Genomic DNA, 20,066 nt, shown 5'->3' with positions numbered 1-20,066 from the left:
TATCAATTGAAACAGAGAAAGACTTAACAAGGTTATAACAGTCACTAATGGAAGAAACTCTCAGCATATTAGGAGTATCAATAGCATCTGCAAAATGCTACCTGCCCTCATGGGTGACATTGAAGAACTGGAATATTCTCTGCTAAGGTTGCAAGTAAAGTAATGATATCTTACTTATCATTGCTTGCAATGTTGTACTGGACATACCAACTCAATAAGATACAGAAAGGAAATAAAGTATAAAGGGGAAATGAAAATAACTTTGTATATGTCATGACTCCATATGAAGTAAAAAAGAATCAACATCTCCTGGAATTAATAAGAGTGATAGTAAGTTTCCAAGATACAAGATTAAATAATACTGCCTTCCCACACACTAACAATAAACCAGCAGAACTTGAGATCAAGGATACATTGCTATTTATGTTGGTACTCTGAAAATGAAATAATTAGATATAAATCTAACAAAATATACATAATAGGTATATGAGTAAAACTACAAAACTGATTGAAAATACCAAAGAATCAAATCAGTGAATGAAGGAGAGATAGTTCATCATCAGGCAGCAATATTTAACATCGTTAGTATTGTGGTTTGTTCCAACGTGCTGTAGAAATTCATCTGAGGGTCTAAGAGATATTTTCAAACACTCTGAAGTTTATATGGAGAGATAAATGACTCAGAAGAGATGATTCACTCTTGAAAGACGAGATGAAGAATTGATAGTATTCAATGCCTGGGTTTACTGTGAAGAAACAGCCATCAAGCCAGCAGAGTATTAGCTAAAGAGACACATCAATGGAACAGAGGACTGAAATACTACCATATGAATATAGTGTCCTGGTGTCGTTTCTGTTGCTGGGATAAAATATGCTGACTGTGACGGCTATTCTTAGTTGTCAACTTGACTACATCTGGAATGAACTAAAACCCAAATGGCTGGCACACCTGTGAAGGATTTTTTTCTTTATTAAATTGTTTGAAGTGGGAAGATCCACTCCCCCCACACACACACTATTAAAAGCTCTGTGTATTATGTATCTATCTGTAGATTTTGGCTGTTGTTTATATATTTACTTTTTTGTTTTTACATCCTGACCAAATTTTTCCCTCCCTACTCTCCTCCCAGTCCCTCCAGACTACTTCCCCTCTTCCTCTCCCACCCCCCATCTATTCTTCCTTCTCTATTTCTCTTAAGAAAAGGGTGGGCCTCTCATGAATATCAGCAAGCCATGGTATTTCAAGCTGTAATGCACTGGGTAACTCCTTTTCTCTTAAGGCTGGACTGGGTTATTCCAGTAGGAGGGAAGGGTCCCAAAAGCAGGCAACAGAGTCAGAGACAGCCCCTGCTCTCACTGTTAGTAGTCCACAAGAAGATCAAGTTACACAACTGTAGCATATATGCAGAGGCCCTAGGTCAGTCCTCTGCAGGCTCCCTGGTTCTCGGTTAAATATCTGTGAGCCCCTATGGGCCCAGGTTAGTTAGTTCTTGTGGTGTCTTTCACCCCACAGGCTCCTATAATCCTCCCTCCCCATCGGAAAGACTCACTTCTAATCAGGATGTTTTGAAGTGGGAAGATACACCTTTAATTACGCCACACCTTCTACTGACAGACAATATAAATGATATGGAAGAAGGAAGCTTGTTCTCTTTGCTTTCTTCCTCTCACTCTTGCCAGCAAGTTTATTCCTCCACTGGCATTTACAGGCTAATTATTCTGGATTCTAGAGTATATGGAAGACCAACTAAGATACCCAACCTCATGTATTATGATCAATCCTCTTGAGTCTATTAAGTGGGCAGTAAAGAAAAGTCTACCTATACTCATGGGCTGAGCAACTACTGGATTCTAGACCTTCCATTGGTAAACAGCCACTGTTGGACAAGTTGGACCGCAGCCTGTAAGCCATTCTAATAAATCTCATATCTATATATATTCATATACATGGGATTTATTTTTTGGGGACACCAGATGTAGCACAAATTGTTAGATGGTCTTATTAATGAAAACAAATCCAGAGCCAGGTATTGGGATGAATGCTGAAAGATCAGAGAAACAGAACAGGCCACAGCTAATTTTACCTCACCAATTCCTCAACTAATCCCGTTTCCTCAGACTGGAAGCCTCTGAGTCCTCATCCGAATGGATCTCAGCTGAACTGCTACTCAAAAGCCTAAAAGCATAACAGACTCTAGTTCCTGGTTTTTACACCTTATACACCTTTCTGCTTCATGCCATTACTTCCTGGGATTAAAGGTGTATGTCACCATGCCTGGCTGTTTCCACTGTGGCTTTGAACTCACAGAGATCCAGATGGATCTCTGCCTTCAGAATGCTAGGATTAAAGGTATGTGTGCCACCATTTTCTGGCCTCTATGTCTATCTAGCAGCTGTTCTGTTCTCTGACCTCAGATAAGTTTATTAGGATGCACAATATATTGGGGGACACAATATATTACCAGATATAATTATATACTTTCATTAGAAATAACTATATAAATAAATAATATAAAAGCAAATATATATTCAGAATTATTTAATATTATATTATAAGAGATATTCATCTATGTGAATATCTAGATCAATCCCATACAGGCTCCCTGAATATATGAACATATGAATATATATATATGTATATATATATACACATATATATGTATATATACATATATGTGTGTGTGTGTATTTGTATATATGTATTTTTTTCATTCTATCAGTTCTGTTTCTATAGAGAATCCAAAGTTATTTACTTCATCTTACAATCCTAGGTTACAGTCCATCATTGTGGAGCAGTCAAGGTAGGATCTTTAAACACCTAGTCATACTTTATCTACAGTCAAGAACAGAGAGAAATGAATGAATTCAAGCTTACTTGTTTTCTTGCTTTGTTCAACTCATCTTCTCTATTCTTACACAGTCCAGAATTCCCCTGCCTAGGGAATGATGCCTCCCACAGTAGGCTGGGGAGTTCTCCCATATGAATTCATTCACTTAAGACAACCACCCACACATATGCCTACAGGCCAACTGAATGTAGACAATCCCTAACTGAGTGTCTCTTCCCATGAGATTCTAGGTTGTAACAAGTAAACACAACTAACCATTTAACTGATCTCTGACAAAAGAGCAAAGAAAATACAAAGAATCAAATCTGCTCTAAGAAATATGATGACAAGATATTTGGAAAACAAGCAACAGACTAATACAAACTACTTTCAGAGGGTAGATACTGAATCTCCACCAAAATTCACCTTATTCTTTTAAATTCAGCTAATTGGAGTCCATCTGCCAGATGTTTAAACCAAAATTCTTGGTCAGCTTCATCCACCCCTCCTTGTGTTGCATTCTGTATCTCATTGGCAGGGAGTCTTCCTCCATCTTTAGTCTGAGTCCAAAAGTATATCATCCCTGCCCGCATATCACTCTGTGTGAGCCAATGTGTTCTCTGCAGTAGCCTCCTGACATGCCTATCCATTTCTGTTTCTGCACTATTTACAATCTGTCCAATGCAGTAGCAGGGTGTTTCTTTGTAAATGTAATTCAGTGTCACCTTGTTCTTTCCGCTTCAGCCTCCTTGTCTATCTTCCTGTCTATGAGCATCACAGCCAAGCTTTTCACTTCATCATCCGCTGGAAGCACTCCATGGCTGTCATTCATTTCCCCTAGAAATGAACATGACCACATTCTTCATTCCCTCCAATACTTTATGTAGACGTCAACAGCTCAAGGGTAAGTACCCAGGCCTTCCTATTCATACGTTGCCATACAATGTCTTGGCCATAATGGCCCTTATTCTCTTTTATTATCAGTTGCTCACATGCTGTATGTGTTTGTCAAGGTTCTTCAGGGAAAAAAGAGCTAATCCAACACACATGTTTATAGGAGGGATCTCTTTATTTTGTCACGGTGTCACCAGGGTTTGACAGTTCTATGGTGTCTGTCTATGAGATGGAGAGCTAAGGAGTTCACCATGAGTGAAAGCTCAGAGCAAAACACCCATGATGTCTTCCATACACCCAACAACCTGAGACCCTCCCATTACCCCCACTTCTGGGAGCTTCCAGCACTAGTCAGAGGTTGATGGCCAAATAACCTGGAGTCTTGATGGCCAAGGGCTGAAACAGGGTCAAACACAAACTCATGGAGAAAGAAAGGTAGGGAGCGTGTAGGGAGAAGTGGTAATTTTTCTTGTTGCTATGAGAAAATATCTAACAAAAGAAACTTAAGCAGAGAAGAGTAGTATATTTTGACTCATAGCTGGGGGGCGGGGGAGAGTCCAGTCCTTCAAGGTGAGTAAGGCATGTCAGCAGGAACTGAGGCAGCCAGTCACATGGCAACCATAGTCAGGAAGCAGAAAGATGAATTCAGGGGCTCAGCTAGCTTTCTCCATTTCATTCAGTTCAGGACCTCAACCCACGGGATGATGCCATCAACACTAGAGTGAGTCTTTCCACCTCAATTAACGCAGTCTAGAAACTCTCACATACATGCCCTTATGTTTGTTTCCATGATGATTCCAAAGCTCATCAAACTGGCATCAAGATTATCCATCACAGACACTTTCTCCCTTCCCCTACATTTTCATTACATCCTGGCCTTCAGACCAGTGGAGGGTGTTACTCAAAACCCAAGTGGATGTTCCCCACTTGATTTGCTAACTCACACTAGTGACAACAGACTCACAAATATACCCAGAAGTACACTCTACCAGCTGAGTATCCCTCAAGCTGGTAACTTTAAATTATCCATCCCATCACGCATTTGTGCATTACCTCTTTAATTCTCTTCCCCCAGATCCATGAATACTTACACTAGCATGCAAGTGTAGTGAGAGCAGGCAGTTGTCTTTTCTATAGGGCTGGGTTTATCCCAAGCACCAAGCACAGTGCTCAGCATCTATGTCTGAAAAAGATCCACTGATTGCATCATTAATTCATTCAGACGATACTGCTGAGGAAACCCTCTACCATGCTGACCACAAGAGTCCCTCAGCTCAGCATATCTTTTCATAAATTCTGTATGCACTCACAAAACAAGCTTTTCAAGCCAATGGGAAGAGAAGAGAATTTGCACCAGTTATCTATGGCAGTTCACGGGAGAGATAGTCCTGATTCTACAGAACTCTAAATGATAGAGGAAGGGCATTGAAAATGAAGGGTCCAGTGTCACCTCAGTGGGGGTGATTGGGGTGGGGGCAGTCAGATGTCATCTAAACAAAGGGAAAGACAGATTTTAGTAACTATCATTTTGAACAATTGTTAACTGACAAATAAAAAGAAGTTGTGTACAATAATTGGTTCTATGTAATGTTTAATACATGTATATGGTGTGTAATATTCACATCACAGTGAAAGGAAAATGTGTTTCTCTCTCCAAACCTCAGTTCTTGGTGGGAGGCCTTCCAAACCCCTTTCTTTAAGCTTTCGTAAACGATGTGTAATTGTTGTCTGTAGTCACAATGCTGGGCAGCTGCACAGGAGGCTTTCTTGCTCCCCTCCTTCTTGACTGTAACTTAGAACCCACTGCTCAGCCTTCCCTCTTTTCACTCTACTCTGTCCCTGGCCTCTGGCTTCTCAACTCCGAGAGCCCAATATTTTTAGATCTGACACATGAATGAGATAGGGTGGCACTTGTCTTTCTGTATCTGGCATATTTCACCTAATAAGGTCTGGTTCCATCCATGCACAGAAGTTTCTGCGCACAGCTAGAAATAGGTCTGGGGTCTGGAGAAAAGGACAACACATTCCAGCATTCCAAAGTATTCCAGCAAGGCAAAAAAAAGTTTTACTTCTGTGGAAAGGTGCCTACTTACATCAATCCAGCAAGCAATCACTCCCAGTGAGGAGTGTATTTTACTGTCTCTGGCAGGAAACATTGCACATCCCTTGCTACAGCGCAGACCTCACCCAAACTCCTCAGAATGATTACCCCAGATTCTCCTTCCATAGACCTTTATCTTCAGCTCCCAGAGTTAATAAAAGCTATTCTTAGGGAAGATGTTACATGTATTTTATGTACTGCCTCCCCTATGCTGACTTAGTCAGAGACCACATCAGATCCTAGACCCATTAGCTATAGAACCCACACTTGTGGTCACATGTAAAGGAGTTTCTAAGTAGTCATACCTTGAGCTTTATTGTGCATCTAGAACTGGAATGATTGTTGCCCGGAAACCTGGAACTTTTCCCCAAATTGTGCTGTGTTTTAAATATGCTGACAGTGGACCGAAGTCTGATCAGGCTGGCTGATGAAGTCAGTCTGAACTGAGTTTGCATTCTCATCTCTTGGCAGATCATTGTCTGCATTGACACATACAGGGTCCCCCTCACCTAACACCATTGGGTCCTGTGCCTCAGTCTAAATGCTCAGAGCTTGGCCTTATAAGCTTATGCAATTGGCTAGCTGTATGCAATACAACTGATAAGCAGGGTGAGATTTTGGGTGTAGCCTTGAGTATATATTTTGGTTTCAAGAAGTGATAATTCTGGCAGAATTTTAATTTCTGCCAAGTGGCTTATTTACTATTCTTTTAAATGGAGCTTTGTCTTATTTAGCCCTTTGATGGAAAACAGAGTACATTTCCTACAAGATGGCAGGGTTTCACTTCTTATATGGCTGAAGAGTATCCTCCTGTGCATATGTCCCACATTTCCTTTATCTAATCGTGGGTTGATAGGCAACTTGACTGTCAGGTCTTGGCTAACATGAATAGGGCTATAATGAACATGAGAATGCAGCTGCCCCTTGAGCACATTAACTTCACTTCTTTTGGCCATATACCCAGTAGTGATGTGATCATGACCTCACTTGGAAGCCTTGAAATGGACATAGTATAAGCAGAGACTCTTATGCCCCTCTCTTCATCTCACAGACTATCAGCTCCATTTCATTTGCAAATTTAGTATGTTTAGCAAGCATGGAGGAGTCTGAGCTTAAGCTTATCTCCAAAGAAAAGACACAAAAGATTTGGCTTTTCACCTATCAAAGACCAGCCTGAGGGACAAAGGACAAAGGACAGAAATCCCCTAAGAATCTTTACTCATTAAAAATGAGAATGCTTTAAGGCCCCATTTTCTTCAGCTTACATTCCAACACAGTATTTTTTTTAAACAGAGAATGGAGACAATGGGCCAGGCTACTAAGGTACCAGGTCCCTTACCCCACAGGAAAGTATAGTCTATCTTAGATAAATTCACATATATTCTGGCCTTTGCTGCATGGCTTTCTATAAAATATAAGATAGCCAAATGAATCCATTTTCCTTTGCCATTTTCTATTCCCTAACTTCTTGGTTTTTTTTTGTTTTTTTGTTTTTTGTTTTTTTCTTTTCTTTTATTTTATTTGAACTCACTTTATGCTCGAACCACAAATCCCCCCCCCCCAATGCGAAACAGCGAAGCATAACTTCTTTATAGTACAGGAAAACTGAGGCAGCAGGCTTATGAACCTAAGTGCCCATAACAGTGCAATCAATGTTGCATACTGTTACCAGGACTCCCCTCAGTTCCCCATCCCTGTGATCTCTCTGAGAAGAATTCAGATGAGACACACAGAGTTAAGTTAGGCACCCTCAAAGGAGGAGCCTGGACAGTGGTCAGAGGGACCATCTATTGTAGACCCGAATGCTTTCAAGGGATAACAGTGTACACTGCCAGAGAGAGACCACTGTGCTGACAGGCCTTTTTAGGGAGGCTTTATACTATTTCTTAAAGTTCCTAGATGGAGTCTCTTTCCTATCCAGGTGACTGTCAGACACTTTGGATTAACTCTTAAGGGAGGGGACAATGGCATGTCTTGTTCTTTACCATAAACCTTGGCTAAATAGTAATCTTATGACTTTGGGAGTAGTTTATCACTTTGTGGACTATTTATTACTTTCTCCACCCAAGTCAGAGATGGGCCTTAGGTCTTGTTGTTTTGGACAGTATCAAAATCCTGTAGTTTGCTCTTTGGCTTTACAGGTTGTTGCAGATGAGAGAGAGAGAGGTCTGTCTGTCATCATGACCTGTAAGCCTTCCATGACTGTCTAGCTACCTAGTAACACCTGGATCATAGGTTGTATTTTACTTCTTGGCAGAGCCTCCATACAGATTTACATAATCATTATACCAATTTATCATGAAAAGTAGTGTAAATAGATAAGAGAGAAAGGAAGGGAGGGAGAGGGAGAGAGGGACAAAAAGGGAAAAAGGAAAGAAGGAAGGGAGGGAGGGAGAACTGAGGTAGGGAGGGAGAGAAGGAGGGAGGAAGGAAGGAATGAAGGAAAGAAGAAGGATTCAAGCATGAGAAATAGGCTGTCATGAAAATCCTGTGGTAACTGAAGTCAGGCTCCTGTGATCCCATCACCCTCAAACTGGAGGCCTGAGGATTACAAATTCAAGGTCACCCTTGGTTATCTAGAAGGTTCTTCCTACAACAAACAAACAAAACAACCCAGTGCATGTGGAGCTTTGACTTCCAATTCTAGAGCATTGTGGTAAAGGCTAGAGCAGATATATGGAGCCAGAATCCATATCTTTAAGGAGAATTCAAGATTTTATATGTAAAATATGTGTTTTCCATCACCATTTGCAGCCCACATTATCCACCTTGGTGGATTCTACAAAGTTATTCTGGCCACAAAGACAGTTGATACAGCACTCAGCTGCTGGCATGTGGAGGGCAATAAGATTGCCATCCCTGATCCCCAATTTGTCAAACATTCACATGCAATCTGGTCTTAACATCTGTTATAATTGGTCCCAAAGGAGAGGCTGCTTATGTTCCCACATGCCAGAGCAATCTGCATGTAGGATGTTTTCTTTTTCTCTTTGAAGTCTCTCACATAGCTCTATGCTTCTATTCTCATCATGCTCCTGTCTGTGAGTCTTGCTGTCTTCTATTTTTTGCCCCTCTCCTTTTGCCATTGTTACCTGAATACCCCCATCATATTATCATCAATATTATTATCACCAACAACAACACTATCATTAGGACCAACATCACCATGATCATCATCATCACTGCCATCCTTACCCACATCACCATCATCATCATCACTGCCATCATTACCAACATCACCATCATCATCATTATCACTGCCATCATTACCAACATCATATTCATCAACATCACCATCATCTAGTCACCAACCACACTTTCTCTTTGCCCACAGTAGTGCTATTTCTTAGCTCTGTTTTCAGTACTCTGAGAAATGAGTCCTTTTTGCTATTGTAAACTTTGCATTCACACTCTACTGACTTCTGAGGAGACCTGTGGCTCTCAAACAACAGGAAAGAGATGGAGTTTAGAAAACAAGGGAGCAGAAACAAGGCATCTTATGGTTTAAAAGGATGTAAGTGCTAAAATGTCTTTAAAAGTGTTAAAGGGCATTTTTATGTGTTGTCGCTATTAGAAAGCTTTTCGAGAATGTACCTTCTTAAAGAGGAAAGATGGGCCATACATTAGATCATCAAGTACCTGGGAAAACTCTCTTATAAATGAACAAGATTCCAGTACACCAGGGAAGCATCAGGTGAAAAGAGGATAGGAGCTGCCTTCAAGTTCAGAGGACCAAGGACTAATCCAGAGTTCACATTGGATTCCTCTGACAAATGGATCTTGATTTAGACGCATATTGTTCCCATGCATGACAGTGATTTTCAAGAATGCTCACAGACAGTCCTGTGTTTGTTGGGTTTCTAGAGAAACTGTCCCATTCAGATCCAGCAAATATTTATTATGGGCAGGATGTGTACCAGCCACAACACCTATATTTCCACAAATACTTTATTTTACAGAGAACCTGGGAGTCAGTTGTTTGGCCAGCTAATCTTCTAGTTTCTTTCTTTTCCTGGTGTGTGTGTGTGTGTGTGTGTGTGTGTGTGTGTGTGTGTGTGTGTGTGTGCGCGCGCGCGCACGTGCACGCGCAGTTGGTATGTGTGGTGAACATATACATGTGTGAGGATGTTTAAGCCCATGAATGCACATGAAGTCCAGAGGAAGACATTCAGTGTCCCACTCTATCACACTGTGCCTCATTCGCTGAAGATAGGGTCTCTCACTGAACCTGGAGCTAGGTTGGCAGCCAGAAAGCACAAGCAATCCTCCTGTCTCATCCCCACACAGTTCTGGGGTTACTGACAACCACAGTCATGTGCTGGCTTTTTTATGAGAGGCAGGATTTGAATTCAGATCCTCATGCTTGTACTGCAAGCATTCTTGCCCATGTCATAGTTAATGTTCTATTGCTGTGAAGAGACACCATGAGCACAGTAACTCTTATAAAGGAAAATATTTAATTGGGGCTGGCGTAATAGTCCATTGTCATCATGGCAGGAAGCACAGTGGAGTGCAGGCAGACATGCTGCTGGAGAGGTAGCTGAGAATTCTACATTTGGATCCACAGGCAGCAGGAAGTGAACATCATACTATATATATACCAGGCTTGGGCATCTGAGACCTCAAAGACTGTGGGGTCCTGCCCCACTGGGAACTTAGGTCACCTGAGAAGGGAGACCTGGAGCTGAGGAAAGGCTAAGTGCGTAGCCTCCCTTTTTCCACAATCAGATGCAGCAGGGAGCCAAGTCAGGCAATGAATTCATTTATTTAAAAACAACAAGCTCTTTTTAAAGCATAAAGAAAACAAGACGGGGTGGGGGGTGCAAATGCCCCATTGGGCTGATCAGCTTAAAGGTTACCCAATCACACACCTAGTCTATAATATTTACAGTGTTGTCTATGAAAAATCATGTACTGACATCATCTTTCTTTTTTCTTTTTTTTCTTTTTTTGGTTTTTTGAGACAGGGTTTCTCTGTGTAGCTTTGCACCTTTTCTGGAACTCACTTGGTAGCCCAGGCTGGCCTCAAACTCACAGAGATCCGCCTGGCTCTGCCTCCCGAGTGCTGGGATTAAAGGCGTGCGCCACCACTACCTGGCTCATCTTTCTTGACTTGAAGCTGCAATCATATTTTTTTTGTAGACAACTTGGGTTCCACCCTCTACACTTTCCCTGGGTGCCAGCTTTGCTAGCACCTGGCACCATAGGCTTTTCCCCCACAAAAGACCACCTCACAGTGATTCGCTTCCTCCAACAAGGCCATACCTCCTGATAGTGCTACTCCCTATGGGCCAAGCATTCAAACACATGAATCTATGGGGGCTATTCCCATTCAAACCACCAGGACAACTGTGCCACATGCCCAGGCCCCTGCTTCTCCTTTTAAGCATCTGTAGTGCTTATCAGAGACAAAGCCTGAGTCTCTCACACAAAGCTCTGCAGGTATCCCACCATTGCTCTCGTGTCCCAGTAGGACGAGCCTGGAATAACACCCCACAGTCAGGAGGCGCTGTAGCAGGTAAGGGGACATATTCCATCAGTTCTGGATTATCTTGTTGTTATTGATTCTTTCTCCTTGCACTACATTTTAATTCTTTTACTTATATTGTCCTACAGCCTCCAAAAGTGCTCTTTAAAAAACTCAAAGTGCTGGAGTGGGGAGATGGTTCAGTTGGTTGCTTGCTTGCCATAAGAAAATGTGAGGACCTGAGTTTGATTCCTAGAACCTGTAGGAACCCCTGTGCAAAAACTAAAGAGCAGGAATGGTGGGTGGTGTGCGTTTATTATTGGAGAGGCTAACAAGGGGGGATCCCTGGGCTAGCTAGCCAACCACTCTACCCTAATTGATCTAAAAAAGAAAACAATGTGACACTAAGAAACAGCACCTAAAGTTGTTCTCTGGCCTTCGAAAACTTGCACACATGCATGTGAACCTGTACACACACACACACACACACACACTCACACACACACACGTTCTCATACATATATGAGCAAGGTCCACACACACACACACAATTAAAATCCACAGTACTCAGCATTTTGTGTCTTCCTAGAGCCACTGAGGAAGGATATGGTGATGAGTCTAAAGGATACTAGGGACACACCACCTGCTGGGGTTCCCCCAACTTTCAGAACCTTCAAAAACTAAAGACCAAAGGTCAAGGGAATTTATATTCTTGTGACATTGTGCCTGTCTCTTTTTGAATTTCTGTGGAAGCTAACTGTCATAAAACATCAGATGCAATCAGGAAGATGCAGAAGCCATGGTTTGAGTATTGCTGCCATTCAGGCCCCTGTGATGGACAGCTTAGGCACTAGGTGGAGGTGCTGGGAGGTTTGGACCTATGGCCTGTGGGGCTCTTAGGAGTCACTTAGGGCACTGAGGACACATGACAATTCTTGTGTGACCTCTTGAGTTCCTACTAGAATCTTAATAAAGGAAGCAGTCCTGGTGTAAGCCCCTTATGCCGCTCAAGTGGCCTGGCCCCTCCCCTAAGGACCTCTAACTACCAGCTTCCACCCACAGAATACTCTAACTGCCCTAACTGCTGGACCCTGCCCTCACCCTGCAGAACAAAAAGCCCAATTTCTGCACATGAAATCCCACCAATCTCCACCCTGGAAAGTTCTACCCTGAAAAGTTCCACACCCTTCCCAAGAAGATCTATACAAGCTCTCTATTCTGTTCAGTTTGCTGCTGTTTCTTGCTGGAGCAGAGACAGCCACCCTCCTGTTTTTTTTTCCCTCCCAATAAATCTCTTATGTGAGGTCTGTTGTGTAGTGTGACTTTGTGGTTTTCCTTGGCTTTCAGCTGCCAGGATGCCTTTTCATCTAAGCTGCAATGCTTGTACCTGTCCCCTGGTCTGCCTATCCATTCCCACAACCCTGAGTTTAGGGGAGAGCCAATTCTTCCAGCAGGCTTTCCTCCTATCTGTGCCAGAAAGTGATGGAACCAAACTATAACACACATCCAGTCATCGCTGTGTATCTGGACTTTTAAACTATGTCATGATTTGAATATGAAATGTCCCACATCCTGCAGGAACTCCCACCAATGTTCTGGTTTCCCAATACCACTTCACAAGTCAAAGGTCACTTTCTGTGAGCATTTCCTAAAACTTCATGATCTCATTTCTAATATCACCACAGTCTTATTCAAATAAATCCATCTTCTTGACTTGAAGAAAGAAATAGGAATAAGTTCTTGTGGGTAGCAGTGAGGGTTGCCTTATAGTTAAAATCTGCCTTGAAAACATTTTTAGCACATGAGTGTTACCTGTTCCAAAAGCCAAGCACAAAAGTATCTGCTGAGCATCCTTTGGTATTCTAGTTAGATTTAGGTCAACCTGACATAGCCCAGAGTTATCCAAGAAGGGAGTGTCAGATCAAATTGACCTATGGTTATGTCCTATAGGATTCTTCTGATCGTCCATTGATGTAGAAGGACCCAGCCCATTGTGGGTGGCACCATTCCCTAGGCATATGGCACTAGGCTGTACAAGAAAGCTAGCTAAGCTTGAGCTGGTGAACAAGCCAGCAAGCATCATCCACAGTTCCTGCTGGATTTCTTAGCTGTAAAGTGTGTTCCTGGGTTAGAGGTAGAATTGTGCAGAATAGTCCGCAGGCCTATCTGAGTTCCTGCCCTGACTTCCCTCCATGGTGATCTGTGGCTTGGAAGTACAAGCTGAATAAATCCTTTCCTTCCCTGAGCTGCTTTTGGTAAGAGTCCTTTATCACAATAACAGAAAAGAATTGAGAACAATGTGTGCATCACACATATTTGGTCCTGCATTGTTCACCTTCCACAGTGAAGTTAGATCGACTACATATTCATCTCATACTTTCTTTTGAGAGATGAGTTTCCTACCTCCTCTAACTTTACAGATTTGTGTAGCATGTGTGATATGAATTCATAACCCTGTAGGCACCATAATCATGTGGACATTTGTGTTGTCCTGGAGACTTGATGGTCTCCACCCACAGACTGATGTGAATGCCGAGCAAGATGTAGAGACCTCCCACACTGCATCTTATTTTGTTCTTGCTCAAGGTACAGTCCTTACATGTGTCTGAGAATTGTGATGTAAGGGTGTTTATCTTAGTTATGTGCTCTGCTCAAGGAGTATATAAAATAACCATAAAATTATATATATATAATATATATATATATATATATATATATATATATATATATATATCTCAGGGGCTGAAGACATGAATCAATGGCTGCTCTTCCAAAGGACCCAAGTTCAAGTCCCCCCAAATGGGTTTCTCAGACTAAATATGTGGTATAATTGACACCAGACAGTTATAAATGTGATGTTGAAGATCATGGTGATAAATACACCACGTACATTCAAAGACGTGCTTAGAAGCTTCAGCTCCCACAGTGACAGGCCCTGTGACCCCAGTGAGCTCATACCTGACACCCAGCTGCAGCTGTAGGTGGCAGAAAAAGGAAAGACTGCCCATTGTTTTCTGCATCTTCCCCCTTCCTATTTCCTCTCCTGCCAGTTCCTCTTCTACTCTACCCTCTCCTCTGCCCTCCCCTCCCTTCTTCCCCACTCCCTTATCCTCCCCTCCCCTCTCATCTTCTTTCATTCTGCTCCCATTTCCCTTATCCCCACTTCCTTCTCCTCCTCTACCCTCTCTGTTCTCTCCCTCCCCTCTCATTTCCTTCTTTCCTCCCTCTCCTCTCCCCCTTCTCCATTCCTCTCTTCCCTTCTCTCTTCTCACCCTCTCTCCTTTCCTCTCACACTCTTCTCTGCATAGTCCAGGCTAGCCTCAAACTCACAACCTTCTTGATGAAATTTATTTGCCCTGCACTGCTGTATCTGACTAGTCCCTCCTTCTTAAATTTCTTTCCCCACACCAATGATTTCCCATGCTGGCTTCATGTTAGAATGGCCAGAATGCTTTTATTTACAAAAATGTAACAAGTAAAATTAAACTGAAAACCACAGAGTCGGGCTCTTTGTCCAGAGATTTTTGCTTCTCATTATGTTTTCTTCAGAAGGGACTGAGATTCAAGTTTGTGGGACACTGTAATTTAGCCCAGACCCACAGACCATGGCTCTATGGGTGCATATTTGTGATCCACTGAAGAATATGAAGAAGATGAAAATGCATACTCATGTAAGATGTGCAGAACTGTCTGATGTAACTCATGACCCAAATCTCGGTGTCTTTGACATGTCATACCGCATTGTAAAGGGAGCCCTGAAAACAACAGAATGATGGAAGATCATTGCAGCCAGCTCTCCTGTGACTACTCTCCATCTGAACAGGCCCCCTGTCCTGTGACTAACAGCTTCAATGTCCCAGAGTCCGCACCGCTGGATCCCACTCCACCATTTCTGCAAGCCTACTTTAACCGCTACTGTAACCTTCCGAACCAGACTCTGAGCCCTCCCCTGAGAGAAATTTGCTCTCTTGCCTCCTCCCATGGGGACACCTCTTAGGCTTATTCTGAAATAACCCTGTCTCTGCCACTGAGGCTTCTTTTTTTTTCTTCTTTCTCAGTCTCCAGTTTTAATTTTGCTGAACATTTACCAATATTAATTCCCTGTCTCACTACTGTAACAAGAAACCTGGCCACAGCAGCTCACAGAAGCATTTACTTTGGCTCACATTTGGAAGGTACAGCCCATCATAGCAGAGAAGTCAGAGTATCAAGAGCATGAAGGGCTGGTCACAGGACATCCACAATCAGGAAGCAGAGAGAAATTAATACTGCTCAGCTCAGCTCACTTTTTCCTCTGCATGCTGTCAGGGGCTGCATCCCGTGGGATTTATTGCCTGTATCTAAGGTGAGATCTAGACAATTCCTAACAGGCATGCACAGAGGCTAACCTAACCTAACCTAATAATCCTTCACAGGCATGTTTTCAGATCTGTTCCCATGACAACATTAAAACTCATCAAATTGACAATCAAAATTAACCATCACAACATCTATGATCGCCTTTCTCTAAAACTGTCTCCCATTCTGTAGTGTCCATGATTACTTCCCCTGAATGAAAGCACTCTTTCTTTGTAGTATCCTGTGTTCTCTGTTGCATGACTGGGACCACACACTCCCAACTAGGAAATGCATGGCTCTGTAATCCCTGCAACCATTCTTCTCATTGGTGTTTAGAGTTTCGTGCATATCCCACAGCTTCAAATGTGCGGTTCCCACCCTCGGGATCTCACACACAAAATAACACTTGCATTGCCCATGCCCACACAGTGAAATGAGGCGTTGAGAAAGTCTTTCAATTAGCGTCTAATTAGCTCTGAGCTGCTGGCAGATAAAGCGGTGTAGATTTTATTGCATTAGGTATCATAGTTTACAATTGCTAACTCTATAGATGCTGGTTCCATGGGGGAATTGGCAGCTATGACCAAACCCAAATCGATTTACAGCCTCACCCCAGATCCCAGCACCTTCTTCTGGATGAGTAACAAGCAGCCTTTGTAGACTGGGTGCTGAAGCTGTATAATGTAGAAGGCGAAGAAAAATAAACAAGAAAAGAAGGAGAGAAAAGAGGCAATCATGTCAGCCACATAAGACCTAGAACAAAAGGAAGGAAGCCACAAGGACTCTCAACATGGGAGGAGAAAGACCTGAAAACACCATAAAATCTAAAAACTGCTTTTGGCTCTTCAGACTGTTTCGTTGAACTTACTTGGGAGCATGGAGTAATTCATGTGAGCTGTCAATCTGTAAGGACTTCACAGTCTCCTGCCAAGTTTATCTGTTGATGTCCTAACACACAAAGCCATAGTGTCTGGGAATGGGGCCTTTTGGAGTTAATTGGATATAAATGATGCCTTCATGATGGGGGGGGGTTGGTTGGTATCTTTGCAAGAAGAGACCCTAAGGTGATGGCTGGCTCTTTTTCTCTCTCGGACATGTGAGGGCAAAGAGGAAAATAAAACAGCCATCTTCAAGCCAAGGAGAGTACCCTTGCCATGGCCTAACCATGCTGTCAACCCCTGTTCCTGACTCCCATTCTTGAGGGAACTGAGAAGCAGAACACTGTGGTTTCAAGATCTACAGCCTATGGCCTTTTGATGAAGCAAAGATTTAAAGGAAAAACAAGAAAGGACAGAAGAGAAGGTGAGGCTTGTAATGTAAGCTGCTAACATCTATGTTTAGTAGACTACACTATATCATTCATATACAATATAGGAATAGAGCCCAGGGGAAACACTAAGAAAACCACCAAATAAACATAATTATAAGTCACAGAGATAGATACATAACTCGGTAGGCCCTTGCCTATTGGGTGCATATTGTCAAGTCCCATCCCAGCACCAGATGCACACATACTAGAGATTATCAATATGAAATTATAAGAAATGTTCAAGACTCAGCAAAGAAAACAGAAGCAAATTTAAAAACAACCTAATAGGAGAAAAACAGTAAAATTAAATGTATCGCATTAATAAATATGTTAAATGAAGATGAACTGAATATGCTAACTTTAAAAAGATGTTTTATGGGGGTCACAAGGTAGCCCTCTGTAAGCCAGGAATCCTGAGCCCTTATCTAAAAGAAAACCATTGTTGATATGACCTAAGCATACATCACTCCAGCAGTGATGAGTTGCAAGGAGGATTCTCTATTAAGATCAGATAAAGTATGCTTTTTATGACGGAGTTACCAGCCAAAGAAAGGGACAGCACATACTGATTACAGTATTAATCCACCCAGGCACCAAAAGAGATGGCACACATTGATAAAAAAAAAAAGTATCAATCCACCTGGATGCATTGCAGATGTATCCAAACCATGAAATGCCCAAATTCCTGGGATGAAAACTGAAGGGAAAGGAGAAATAGATAAATCTACAATTACGCCGAAAACTTTCATGGTCTTTCTCAACAGCTGATAGAACAACAAGACAGGAAGTCAATAAGGATACAGAATTGCCCAACAACATCATCCATCAGTGGGAGCTGGTCAATATTTGCCAACTGCTCCATCCAACAGCAGCAGAGTTCACATTCTGTTCAAGACCCCAAAAACATGAACAAAAGAGACCAAATCTTGGGCCATAAAACAAGCCTTGGCAAGTTCAGACAAACTGAAAGAACTACAATCCACTCCATCCTGAACTCATTAGCAGAAGCAACTGTAGCACTTTCAAGTGCATGTCAACTAAACAGCATGTGAAGAGAGCCTGGGAGTCCAAACTATTGCCTTAGGTAGATTTAAAAGATCCATTGAGCAAAATGAAATGAAACTGTATCAAAACTTGTGAGTTATATCTGAAAATGTAGCCAGCAGGTATATGTATAGAATCAAGCATATATTGATTTATTTTATTATTTATGTGTTTGTATTGCATGAGTCTGTGTATGGGCACATGAATTCAGTTGCTGAAAGAGGCCTGAAGAGGGCACCATATGACCTGTAGCTGGAGTAACAGGTGGTTATCCATCTGGTGTGGGTTCTAGGAACTGAACCTAGAAGGTCACAATCACTCTTAACTGCTGAGTCATCCTTCCAGGCACTTATATGTACATGTGTGAAAGAAAAGCTCAACAGGCAATCTAAGCATGGCTTAGGAACTCACTAAAAGTAGAGAAAAACAAAGTCAAAATGACCAAAGTTATGGAAATTGGAAAGCACAGACATAATGAAATTGAAAATATACAAAGTTCCTACCTTAGTGACCATTAAAAAATAATATAAGCATCATTTTCCACCCAGTGTTTGATTTCTGTATCCTTCTGATACCAACTTCCATTAGCAATATTTTTTGAGAATCTAACTACATAAGTATGTTTTTAAAAATAAAAATGACTACACATGTCCTAGGCATAAATAATATGTTCTAATATTCTAAATGTGTTCTGGGCATAAATAATAAGCACAACAATTTTAAAGTAAGGAAAAAGGGATTAGATTTAACAGCAATACTAGGGTCTTATTCTTTTCCATTCATTCTCCAATCTTCAGGTGCTTTAGCCTGGAGACCAGTGGCTGAATGCTATCACCTGCTAAATGCCACCCATTCTTTAATGGCTAGAAGATTCCAGAAAGTCTCCCCAAATAACATTAGGGAGAAAAAAAATCCCTCTTCTCCAAACTCAGCTGCAATTTTGACTATTTCTTGTTTTACATATACATAAATTATCATAATGCCTCGATGTGTACTTTGGTGCCTGGCATAAACGCAGCTTTCACATGTATGGATGAACTCCTTGGGATCAGAATACTTGATAAAGAAATGTCAAAAGAAAAATGTCAAACATTTTGACAAAGATAGAATGTTAAAGTCTAGAGCTTAAGAGGGGGCTGGTGGGTGCAACTCCATGATAGAGCATTTGCCTGGCATGTGTGAGTCCCTGAGTTCAAGCCCCAGCCAAAGGGGACAGTTGGGAGCTGGAAGGCATTGGAACTTCAAGTGTTAGAGTAAGTGTTGAGGCCAGCCAGTCACAGCTCCAATTCAACCTAGACATATCCCACGCTTCTTCCTAGCAGTGGTCTAGCCAGTGTTTGACAACACAGCCTGGTTGTGTGCCTCCCTCCCTGGCTCTGGTTTCAACCTTCCCGAGTCTGACAACAGCAGGACACTTGCTTCCATGATTGCTGTCTTCTGTTAAGTTGACACTGACACCACCCTAGGATCATTCACATTTCTTCTATCAGCAAAGCAAAGTGCAGAGCGAAGCCCCCGAAGATCCAGGAGAGTTGGCTTTTGGTCACATACGCTGCTGCTTATTGGGTTTGTCATATTGAAGGAATCAGGTGACTTCTCTGAAACACAATCCCCTCAACTCCAGGATAGTTACAGCAATTGGCTCTCATGGGCCAATGAGAACATTGTATTAATTTTTTTTTTAATCTGTGACAGATAGAAGAGTCGTCAGGTGACCTTCTGCTCCTCTCCCTACTCTGAAATGTCTCCCTATGATTCTAGAAAAACCACTAGTAATTACAACTTCTTTTCTCACAAAGCCACCAGCCCCACAGCTATCTTTACAAATGGTGCTATTTAGAGTGGTGAAAATAAAGCATTACAAGATCCTTGACCAGCTTTCTGGTAGAATTATAATTATAATACATAATGCAGCCTGTGTTATCTGATGGCATCCCAGGAAACTATGGCAGAGTTTGAGGGAGGCGGGCAGACTGTGATATTAACTAGAAATTGGATTGGATATGAGCACTGTCATCAGGATTGAAAACTGTCAGAGAGCGTAATAGTGAAACTGACAAAAGGCAGTAGCGAGTGGCATCAGAG

The sequence above is a fragment of the Peromyscus leucopus genome, chromosome 8b (assembly GCF_004664715.2).
Source record: "Peromyscus leucopus breed LL Stock chromosome 8b, UCI_PerLeu_2.1, whole genome shotgun sequence".
NCBI classification, from domain to species: domain Eukaryota; kingdom Metazoa; phylum Chordata; class Mammalia; order Rodentia; family Cricetidae; genus Peromyscus; species Peromyscus leucopus.
The sequence above is the reverse complement of the archived record's forward strand: the minus strand, read 5'-3'. Positions refer to the sequence as shown.